We start from the raw sequence: 11,858 nt of genomic DNA, 5'->3' as shown, positions 1-11,858 counted from the left end.
ACATCATATTTGGTAAAATGGAGGATCAGTGAAAAAGAGGGAGACCCCCAACTAGATGGACTGGTACAGTGGCAGCAGCAATGGACTCAAGTTTAGCAGCAATTGTGAGGATGGCACAGGACTAGGTGGTATTTCATTGTGTTGTACAGAGGGTCACTATGGGTCGGATCCAAGTCGACAGCACCTAACAACATCAACTATTTCTGGGGTCAGCTCTTTCAGGAAGAAAATAAAACCGATCATATTCTTGTTGGGAAAGGAAATAGCTGATTCCATGAGTCATTACAGAATATTGTCCAATATAGTGTTGGAAGACCCTACAATAGCTATAATAATGGACGCAAACATATCAACAATAATGAAGATGGCACCGAACCTGGCAGCATTTCATTGTACTTTACATAAGGTCATCAGGAGTCAGACTTGCTGGAAGACATAGCTGGCAAATTGGGACTGGCCATTGGGAAGAGGCCTAGGTTCCTTTCATGTTAACCTGTTTACGTGTCTTCAGGACATGACTGCTTGTTTATCCCAGAGTGATTCCAGACAGCTGAGTTGAAAAGCAATGCCTTCCTTTAATAAATATAAAGACAAAAGCATGTGGCAACAGTTGTGAGATAGGGTTAGAAGAGGAGAGCTGAACTAGTGTAAGGAAGAAAAGGAGTAAAACTTTTAAGATGTTCCCTAACCACCCAAATGGCAACTAAGAAAATCATCTTACTCTTACGTTTTGCTTTAAAAACCCTGCCATTGTCTATGACATATCAGGACGCTGGCAGCCTGTCTTTCTGTGTTTATGTATTTGTTTTTGTTTCCACAGATGTCACTGAATTTTTTGCCAGAAGCAAAGACATTTAGATTTCCAAGGAAATTAGCAAAGCTTCCAGAAGTAAAGTAACCAAACTAACCTTAAAAAGTTGACACAGACATGAATTATACCGAGGACAAATAAGTCATACCTGCTAGACTTATGGTTTTAGAAGACAGTGTGACAGTCTGGCAGGGCTTTGTACTCAGAAAGACCCTGAATTTGGTTTAATATCCGATTGTTATTGTCTTGAAATGATCAAGTTTTGAACAAGAAATCTGCATTTTCATTTTGCACTATGGCCCCAGGCCATCCTACATGAGGACTGGGGGCACAACACAACAGCTTTGGAGACAGTCCGATTTGGAATTGTATTTAAACTGCCATCTCATCACTATGTAGCAATAGGAAAAATCACTTTTGAACTTCAGATTTTTAATTGCAGCAAAGAAAATGCCATCTAGTTTGTAGGATTATGTGGTACAGTGAATTATTTGATGTAATTCTTCTAGCCATAGTTTTTGTAAATCCCACCAAATGACTGGGTTGTTGTTGTTGTTAAGTGTGGGTGAATCATTTGGTTCCACTGGATCTGAGATTCCTGCACACTAAACCTTGACCCACGAGACAGTTATGACATCAGAGGAATACCAGGGGAGTAGCGGCAGTAGAACCACCAGACAGAGCATGAGACAGAGCAGCAGGTTTCTGGACCCAGTGAGCAAGAAAAGCTGAATGCCACTGGAGTGGCATGCCCTTGGGGCATTTATCAGCAGTGCTGAGAGCTTTGTAACATTGTCCAATTAGGGCAGAGGCCAAGAGACTTGGTGATGGACAGGCTGAGGACCCAGGAGCATGCCACTGGACATGGCTGAGAAGAAATGTTACAGGCAGGCTGGTGGAAACAGGCCCTGGGTGTCAGCTCCCAGAGTACACATCTCATTCCAAGGGCAAAGTATACATTCCAGGGGCTGAACCACAGACCTCCTCAGCCCCTCGTGATGATCATAACTAACCCCCTCCTGGCACAGACTAGCCTCTTGGAAATAACAAAGTCCCCAGGGTTAAAGCTTACTTGCTTCTGCTTCTTTAAACTGCCCATCTGCCTGCTCGCTGCTCCTTCCCTGCCGTATGTGTAAAGTAGCAAATTCCAGCCTTACACACCTCCCTTTTGTAATGTCCCAAGGACCCAAATACTATATAGGCAAGGGTCCAACCTATAAAAGGGGCTCAGTCTCCGCATAAGAATCCGCTGAGCCACGTATCAGCACAATAAAGTCCTTCCTTTGTTATAACCTGGGTGGCATTGGCAACTCCTTCAGAGAGACTTCAGTAACAGAAGAACTGCATCCTGAACATTTTTGATCTTGAATTGTAACATGTTAACTTCCCGAATAAACCCCCAAATTGGGAGAATTATCTGTGAGTTCTGTGTGGCCATTGCAATGACTTGTTGAACACAGCAGAGAAGCAGAGTGCTGTGGATGGACTGCAGTGGCAAAACTGGTAAAGAAAGTTGCAAAGTGGAGTTATGTGCAACCTCCACCTCCTAGGAATCTACCTTGGACTGACATTGAATTTATTCTCTTTCCCCCTTGTAAAGTTAAAGGTAGTCAGACATGGCCCCCACACCATTCATACAGATTATTATTGTGAAGATGAGACATCACAATCTTGTGAAGAAAATACTGCTAAAGTGCTTAATTAAGTATGCTTTTAATATTACATACATGCTGCAATTACTATTTATAGATTATTATTATTCTGTATCTAGCCCATCAAATGTTAATGCTGGTCATAAAAGTAAGTTCAGAACTTTTTCAAAAGTTTGCTTTACACCTCTTCGCTTCTATGAAAGACTTACATTAGTACCTTTGTTTGCTAACAAAGAAATCCAAAGAGGGTCTTTGCTTTTATAAAAAAAAAAAAAAAAAGGTGAAAAGTGAAACTAGCATTCAGCATCTGCTTTGCAGCTAGCCATTAAAGAAACAGAGCACATCCAGAGCGTGGCATTGCCAAATGCCTTCCCCGGAACTCCCGTCAGCAGCTCAGCATCAAGCGGCCCTCGTTTGTAACTGTGACTGTGAACACTATATGTCTGTGTTATTGTAGGTTTTATGTGCTATTTGGTATGATTGGATATGTTATTTTGTTTCTGGAACACTCAAACTTTTCCCAATATTATTGTTGTTGTCGAGTTAATTCTGACTCATAGTGACATTAAGCACAACAGAACAAAACACTGCCCAGTCCAGGGCCAACCTTACAATCTTTGTTAAATTCGAATCCGTTGATGCTGCCACTGAGGCAGTCCACCTCATTGGGATGCTTCCTCTTTTTTTGCTGACCCTCCACTTTACCTAGCATGATATCCTCTCCAGGGGCTGGTCCCTCCTGATAATATGTCCAAAGTATGAGAGATGAACTCTCTGGTTTCCAAAGAGCAGCATTCTGGTTGTACTTCCAACACAGATTTGTTCTTCTAGCAGCCCATGGTATTTTTAATATTCTCCTCCAACACCACTGTTCAACTTTCAAATGCATATGAGACTATTGAAAATATCATAGCTTGGGCCAGGCACACTTTAGTCCTCAAACTGACATCTTTGCTCTTGAAAACTTTAAAGAGGTCTTGTACAGTTGATTTGCCTAATGCAACTTGTTTGATTTCTTTACTACTACTTCCATGAGTGTTAATGGTGGACACAAGCAAAATGAAGTCTTAGACAACTTCAATCTTTTTTTCTATTTATCATGAGGTTTTTATTGCTCCAGTGGTGAGAATTTTCTTTTCTTTACTTTGAGGTGCAACCCATGCCTAAGCTGTGGTCTTTTCTCTTCATTAATAATTATTTTAAGTTCTTTGTTTTAGCAAGCAAAGTTGTATCATCTGCATATCACAGGTTGTTAATAATCCTACCTCCAATCCTGTGCCATAGACTTCTTTGTTACTTCAACTTCTTGGATTATTTGTGCAGCAAACTGATTGAATAAGTATGATGAAAGAATTCAACCTCGATATACACCTTTCCTGATTTAAACCATTCAGTGTCCTTTTGTTCTGTTCCAATGACTGCCTCTGGGTCTATATACAAATTCCTTATGAGCACAATGAAGTATTCCACACTCTGCAATGTGGTCCATAGCTTGTCATGATCCACATAGTTGAAAGCCTTTGCATAGCCAATTAATCACAGGTAAACATATCTTTCTGTTATTCTCTGCTTTTAGCCAAGAGCTATTTGATGTCAGCAATGATATCCCATGTCCCATGTCCTCTTCTGAATCCAGCTTGAACCTCTGTCAATGTAATGTTGCAGCTGTTTTTTAATTATCTTGAGTAAAATTTTATTTACATGTGATATTATGATATTGTCCAATGATTTCCACACTTGTTTAGATCACCAAGAAAGGAATGGGCACACTTATGTATCTCTTCCACTCAGTTAGACACGTAGCTGTCTGCCAATGTCTTTGAAGGCACTGAGTGCCTTCAGTGCTGTATCAATTTGTTTAAAGATTTCTATTTGTATTCTAGTTGGTGGAGCCATGTCTTTTGCCAATGACTTCAGTGCACTTTGGACTTCTTTATTCAGTACCTTTGGCTCTGGATCATATGCTATCTCAAGACCACACATTTCTTCTTGGTACAGTGGCTCTGTGTATTGCTTCAATCTTCTTTTGATACTTTCTGCGTCATTCAAAATTTAGCTCAAAGAATCCTTCAGTATTTCAAGTTGAGGCTTGAGTTTTTTCCTCAGTTCTTTCAGCTTGAGAAATACTGAGCGTGTTCCTTTCTTTTGGTTTTCTAACTCCAGATCTTTGCACATTCCATTATAATATTTGATTTTATTTCTTGTGCTGCCCTTTGAAATTTTCAGTTCAGCTCCATTATTTCCTCACTTTTTCCATTTTCTTTAGTAGCTCTACACTGGAGAGCAAGTTTCAAAGTCTTTTTCTGACATCCATTTTGGTCTTTTCTTTCTTTCTTTATTGTCTTTTTAATTACCTTTTGCTTTCTTCCTGTATGATGTTCTTGATGTCATCCCACAACTCTTCTGGTCTTCAGTCTTAAGTGTCTAATGCATCAAATCCATCTGTTCTTCAGATGATCTCTAAATTCAGGTGGGATCTGTTCAAGGCCATATTTTGGCTTTGGTGGACTTGTTTTAATTTTCTTCAGTTTCAGCCTCGATTTGCGTTTAAGCAATTGATATTCTGTTCCATAGTCTGCCCTAGCCTTGTTTTGGCTGATGATCTGGAGCTTTTCCACCTTCTCTTTCCACAGATGTATTCCATTTGATTTCTGTGCATTCCATCTGATGAGGTCCATATGTAAAACTAATTGTCTTTTATGTTGTTTAAGAAAGGTATTTGCAATGAAGAGGTTATTGGCCTTACAAAATTCTATCATGTAATCTCCAGCATCATCTCTTTCACCAAGGCCATATTTTCCAACTACTGATCCTTCTTTGTTTCCAACCTTTGCATTCTAATCACCAGTAATTATCAATACATCTTGACTGCATGTATGATCACTTTCAGTCTGAATAAGTAGGTAGAATTTTTCAGTTTTGTCATCACTAGCTTTAGTGGTTGGTGTGTAAATTTGAATTATAGTGGTATTAACTGGTCTTCCTGCTAGGTATATGGATATTATTCTATCACAGATAGCATTATGTTCCAGGATAGATCTTGAAATGTTCTTTTTGGTGGTAAGTGGGATGCCATCCCTTTGTAATTTGTAATTCCCAGCATAGTAAGCCATGTGACTGTCAGATTCAAAATGGCCAGTACCAGTCCATTTCAGCTCACTAATGCATAGATTATCAATGCTTATGCATTTCCATTTCCTTTTTGACAGTTTTCAATTTCCCTAGATTCATACTTCATACATTCCATGTTCTAATTCTTAATGGATGTTTGCATCTGTTTTTCCTCATTTTGAGTTGTGCCCCATCAGCAAATGAAGGTCACAAAAGTTTTACTCCATTTGCTTCATCACGGTCAAGTCTACTTTGAAGTGGCAGAGGGGTTCATCTCCTGGCACTGTATCTGACGATGCTCTGCTGCTGTTCATAAGGTTTTCCTCTCCCAGCACTGGACCTGACGGTGTTGCCCTGCTATTTGTATGGTTTTCAGTGGCTAAACATGCACAAGTAGTCTACCCCTTCTTCTTTCTAGGATGGCTTAGTCTGGAAGCTCAGCTGAAACCTGTCTACCATGGGTGACACTGCTGGCCTTTAAAATACCTTTGGAATAGCTTCCATCATCATAGCAACAAACAAGCCATCACAGTACAACAAACTGACAGATGAGTGGTGGTTGGATGTTCTTACGCTCCCCAAGATACGCTTCAGTGGTGGAAATTTAGGTATCATGCACGTTAAAAGTGTGATTCTGTAACACCAGAGCTTTTTCTGAAACGCCCCTCCCCCCAAATTACACTCTATGAGCCTACCCAATTTTTAGGCTAAAGCCTATGAACAATACATCAAAAATGCAATGAAACTTCTTTGTGAGACAAACATTTTAAAAAACATAATTTGAAGAGTACTCTGTGAAATGCTTTGTTTTGCGAAGTACTTTGTGATAAGTTTATTGTTTTGAGTTGAGCTGGATGGCATGTATAAGCACACATTATTTAAAAGTAGTGTTGTTAAACTCATTATGAAATTATCAAACAGACTGGCTTACTGGTCGGAAAGATACTGTGGCCCTCAGCCACTCTTTGGGTCTGTACTAGAACTTACCTTCGTAGAGCAATTTTCAGCCAAGCGGTAGTTAGTTATATAGGGGAGACAACACCACCATAAAGGCATACCCACCATGGAATGTTGAACTATTCAAATCAAAAGGGCCATATTTACCTAAGGACCACATTCAGTAGGGTTAGGAAGGATGGCAGAATGGAAGTAAGAGCCACATGGAGGGGATTGCAGTCATTGAGATGAAACAGTGTGTGGTTTGTTGACTGTAAAACTGTTGATCTGCTCTGTAAATCTTCACTCAATTCACAATAAAAAGTTAAGTTACTTCTGACTCCAAATGACTTTGTCTATAGTAATTCTGAGGAGTAGCTGGGGGTTTTGAACCACAACCTTGCAGTTAGTTGTTGTTGTTGAGCGTCTTTGAGTCGATTCCGACCCATAGCAACCCTGTAGCAGCCGGTGAGCTTGAACCACCAACCTTACAGTTTAGTTTGACTTCACAGTCTGACGCTTTAGCCCACAGTGCCACACTAGGACTCCTTGCAGTTTGTAGTCCCTTCTTATCCTATAGTGCCAGAGTCAACGTTGTGGTTCAAACCGACTTTGTGGTCCAGTGCTTTGACCTACAGCGCCACACCAGGACCCCATTTAAAACTGAAGGGGCTGAATGTCAAAAGTTCTTTCCAACCTCCAAGTATTTTAAATGGATAAACCTGGCTGTTGCTTAATTTTTTGTGTGGAACAATTCTGACATCTAGTGGCCGATCTAAGTAATTCCATGGATTAGTTTCACATGGTATTTTCTGATTTGTGCCATTGAGTCAGTTCCATTTACAGCAACCCTGTGGTTTCCAGGGAAGGGCTGGTGGGTATTGAACCCTCAGCCTTGCAGTTAGAAGTTCAGTGCTTATCCTACAGCATCACGCCAGAGCTCAATCTAAGTAATTCCAAGGAAATTAATTAAAAATTGAGACTAAACTATTCAAAATACTGTAATAAGCATTCTTGTTCATATATGTTGTTCTTCTTAAGTACCGTCAAGTCGGTTCTAGCTCATAGGTGTGTATGTTTATTTAATTATACAGGTAAATTGCCAGAAATGGAATTCCTGAATGAAAGGTTATGTGTATTTACCTGGCTAATATTTCTGATTTGTTCTCCAAAGATGGTTTACACTTCCTCCATGTAAGAGAATAACCCTTTATACCATCCCAACAATTAATATTATCAAGCGTGTTAAATGTTTCAATTTCAACTTTTTTATTAGTGCATTGGTTCATCTTTTTATGCTTTTCTTTCTTTCTTTCCCTTCCTCTTTTGCCTTTTATTTTGTTTGATTTTTTTTTTTTTTTTGGCCAGTTATATTTTTCCTTCAGTGAACTGCCACACCTTTTTCTTATTTCTTCATTCAATAGTTCATGAGTATCTTTTATTTTAACTAGTAACAGATTTTTGCATATTGAAAAATTAGTTCTTTATCTGTGAGAAGCATTTAAAATATTTCCTCAGTTGCTTATGACTTATACTGATTGTTTTGTTGTTGTTATTCTGTGAAGTTTTAAATATTTATGTAGTCAATTTGTGTCAGTATTTTCCTTTATAAGTTCAGTTTCATTTCATGTTTAAAATGACCATCTCCTTTCCCAGAGGATAAAATTGAAAAATCATGTGTGGTTTTTTTTTTTTTAGTACACTTATACCAAAACTCATTTGCAGTTGAATTAAGTTCTAGAGACCCGGTGTAGTGCTTCTGAGTCTATAAATCTTTACGGGAGCAGAAAGCCTGATCTTTGTCCTTTGTGCTTAGCAGTCAAGTGCTTACCCTATAGTACCACCAGGACTCATTAATAAAATTATCATTTTATGTCATTTTCATTTAAGGCTTTACAAATTTAGCAAGATAGGAATATAATCTTAATTTTCCCTAACAATGTAAAAGTCTCTCAATAGGAGATGGGTGAGTCTAAGTGTAGTCCTTTCCCACTGCCTGTCAGTATACAGTACTGTGGTGACTTGCATGTTGCTGTGATGTTGAAGCTATGGCACAAGTGTTTCAAATACCAGCAGGGTCACCCATGGGGGATAGAGTAGGGAGAAGATACAGGCAGTCTACTTCTGAGGGCTTAGTCACTGAAAACCTTATTTATAAACAGCAGCCTAATATATGACTAGGAAACAGCTGCCTCCGTTTGAGGAGAAATTAGAGTTGACTTTAACAACCTGGGTGGAACAAAGCTTTTGAGACCTTCATTTGCTGATAGGGAAGGACTCAAAATGCGAAGAAACTGCTACAAACATCCATTAATAATCAGTATGTTAAATGTACAAACTAGGAATCTAGGAAAATTGGAAATCATCAAAAATGAAATGTAACTCATTAGTGAGCTGAAATGGCTAAGCATTGGTTTTGAATTGACCAAATCATATGGCAGGGAATGGAAAACTGAAGCGGAATGGTGCCACATACATTTTCAAAAAGCACATTTCAAAATCTATCTTGAAGTACAATACTGTCTGTGACAGGATATCTATTCTAGGAAGATCGGTTAATATAACTATTATTCAAATTTACACACTAACCACCAAAGCCAATGATGAAGAATTCTAAGGAACTCTGGTAGTGTAGTGGTTACCAGTCGGGCTGCCAACCTCAAGGTCAGCAGTTCAAAACTACCAGCAGTTCCGTGGGAGAAAGATGGGGCCTTCTGCTCCTGTAAAGATTTACAGCCTCAGAAACCCTGTGCAGGGTCACTATGAGTCGGAACCGACTCCACGGTACTTAAAAACAACAACTCCTTCAGTCTGAAACTGATTAAACATGCAATCAAGATACATTGATAATTTCTGGTGATTGGAATGAGAACGTTGGAAATAAACAGGAAGGATCAGTAGTTGGAAAACATGGCCTTGTTGATAGAAACGTTGATTGAAATCACATGATAAATTTTGCAAGACCAATGACTTCATTGCAAATACCTTTTTCAACATTATAAATGGTGACTATACGTGTGAATCTCACCAGATGGAACACACAGGAATAAAATCGACCATATCTTTGAAAGATGATGGAGAAACTCAATATTATCAGCCAAAACAAGGCCAAGGTTAGATTGTGGAACAGACCATCCATTGTTCATATGTAAGTTCAGGCTGAAGATGAAGAAAATTAAAACAAGTCTACAAGAGCCAAAATATGGGCTGAGTATATCCTCCCTAATTTTACAGACAATTTCAAAGACAGATTTGATGCACTGAACACTGTTGACTGAAGACCAGACAAGTTGTGGGATGACATCAAGAGCATCTCACATGAAGAAACTATTAAAATACAAGAAATAAAGGACCAAAGTGAATGCCAGAAGAGACTCTGAAACTTTGTCTTGAACATAGACTAGCTAAAGCTGATGGAAGAAATGGAGTAAAGAAGCTGAACAGAAACTTTCAAAGGGCAACTTGAGAAGACAAAGTAAAATGTCGTAATGAAATGTGCAATGACCTGGAGTTTGAAAATCAAAAGGGAAGAACATGCTCAACAATTCTTTTTTTTTTTTTAAACCATGACTTAAGTCTTTATTTCAATGTTCTGCCTCATTAAATCTTTTAGCTATCAATGAATGCTTCAACAGAAGAACAAAATAAATAAGTCTTGTTTCATATTCTTCCTTTCTACCCTCGTACAATGGAGTGGCTATTAGTATTATAATAGCCAAAGGTATGTGCAGTTTGCATAAAGAATTTTTCAAGGAATACAAATAATATGCTTTAAATCATAAATTAAAAAGGACAATTATATTAGATCAGCATTTATGAGGGTACATCAAGACAAAAGGCTGTAACTTTGTCTTTTTGGAAAATATTGATTCAGAGAGCCTTCAGAGTCCAACCATGAATACGTGTAATAAATATGAAACACATAAAGAAATCAAATACAGGAGGTCTAGGTAAAGCTCAAACATCTAAGTTCTTATTTGCACCAATGGAATCACATTCCTTCATACTTTTATCAATAAGAGGACAAATAGTCTATATCAAAATACCTTTTCAGCAATATATGAATGTTATTCTACTATCAAAAATGCTTAAAACATAATATTGTTCTCCAATCAACATTCTAAGTTTGTTCCTGATCATTCCCATTCTCGCCAGATCTCTGAACTCTCACTCCATGTCACCATGTTACCTGTGCCTTCATTGCAGCTTTCACTGCTAAAGCATATATTTGCACATCTATTCAGATATTTGCATGTATGCATATCCTGTTTTGTTGTTGTTACCTTTTTTCTTTCATGCTCAACAATTTTTAAGCTGAAAACTCTGAAGGAAAAAATTCAAGTATCAACTTGAAATATTGCAGGATTCTATCAGTAAAGTATTGAATGATACAGAAAGCATCCAAAAAGATGGAAGGAATACAGAGTCACTGTACCAAAAAGAACTGGTGAGCGTTCAACCACCACAGGAGGTAGCGTATAATCAAGAACTGATGGTATTAAAAGAAGAACTCCAAGTTGCCTTGGAGACAAGAGTTGACAGAATACAAAATGAAGTGTTTCAACAAACTGATGAGGTGCTGGAAACACTGGAAGAGATCCTTATTTGTGCCCATTTGAAAGAAATGTGACTCTAAAGAAGGCATAATTATTCAACAATATTATTTATACCGTATGAAAGTAGAATTTTGTTGAAGATAATTTAAAAATGGTTGTAGCAGTACACTGACAAGGAGGTGCCAGAAATTCAAGCCAGAGGACATGGAAAGAGTGATGTCATTACTGTCATCAGGTGGATCTTGGTGAAAGTAGCGAATACCAGAAAGATAGAGCTGTCTTTTATTAGCTGCACAAAGGCATTTGACTGTGTGGGTCATAACAAACTATGGGTAACATTGGGAAGAATGGGCATTCCAGAACACTTAATTGTGCTCATTTGGCAGAGGCCACGGAGTCCTGGTGTGGCTCTGTAGGATAATGTACTGGATCACAACGTCTGTTTGAATTGCAAAGACGGCAGTTCAAACTCACCAGCTGCTTTCTGGAAACCCTATACAGGGTCACTATGAGTCAGAACTGACTTGAGGGCACTTAACAACAACAATGACACATAGACCAAAAGGCAATTGTTTGAAGAGAACAAGCCTCATGTGCACGTGAAAGTTGGACAATGTATAAAGAATGCAGAGAAGAATCAATGCATTTGAGTTATGATACAGGAAAAGCATATTAAAAGTACCAGGGACTGCCTGAAGAACAAACAAATCTGTTTATTTGATGCACAGCCAGAATGCACCTTAGAAGCCAGGATGGCAAGACTTCATCTCTTGTATGTAGGATATGTTATCA

Source organism: Chrysochloris asiatica, unplaced genomic scaffold (genome assembly GCF_000296735.1).
Source record: "Chrysochloris asiatica unplaced genomic scaffold, ChrAsi1.0 scaffold00010, whole genome shotgun sequence".
In the NCBI taxonomy this organism is placed as follows: Eukaryota; Metazoa; Chordata; class Mammalia; order Afrosoricida; family Chrysochloridae; genus Chrysochloris; species Chrysochloris asiatica.
The sequence above is the reverse complement of the archived record's forward strand: the minus strand, read 5'-3'. Positions refer to the sequence as shown.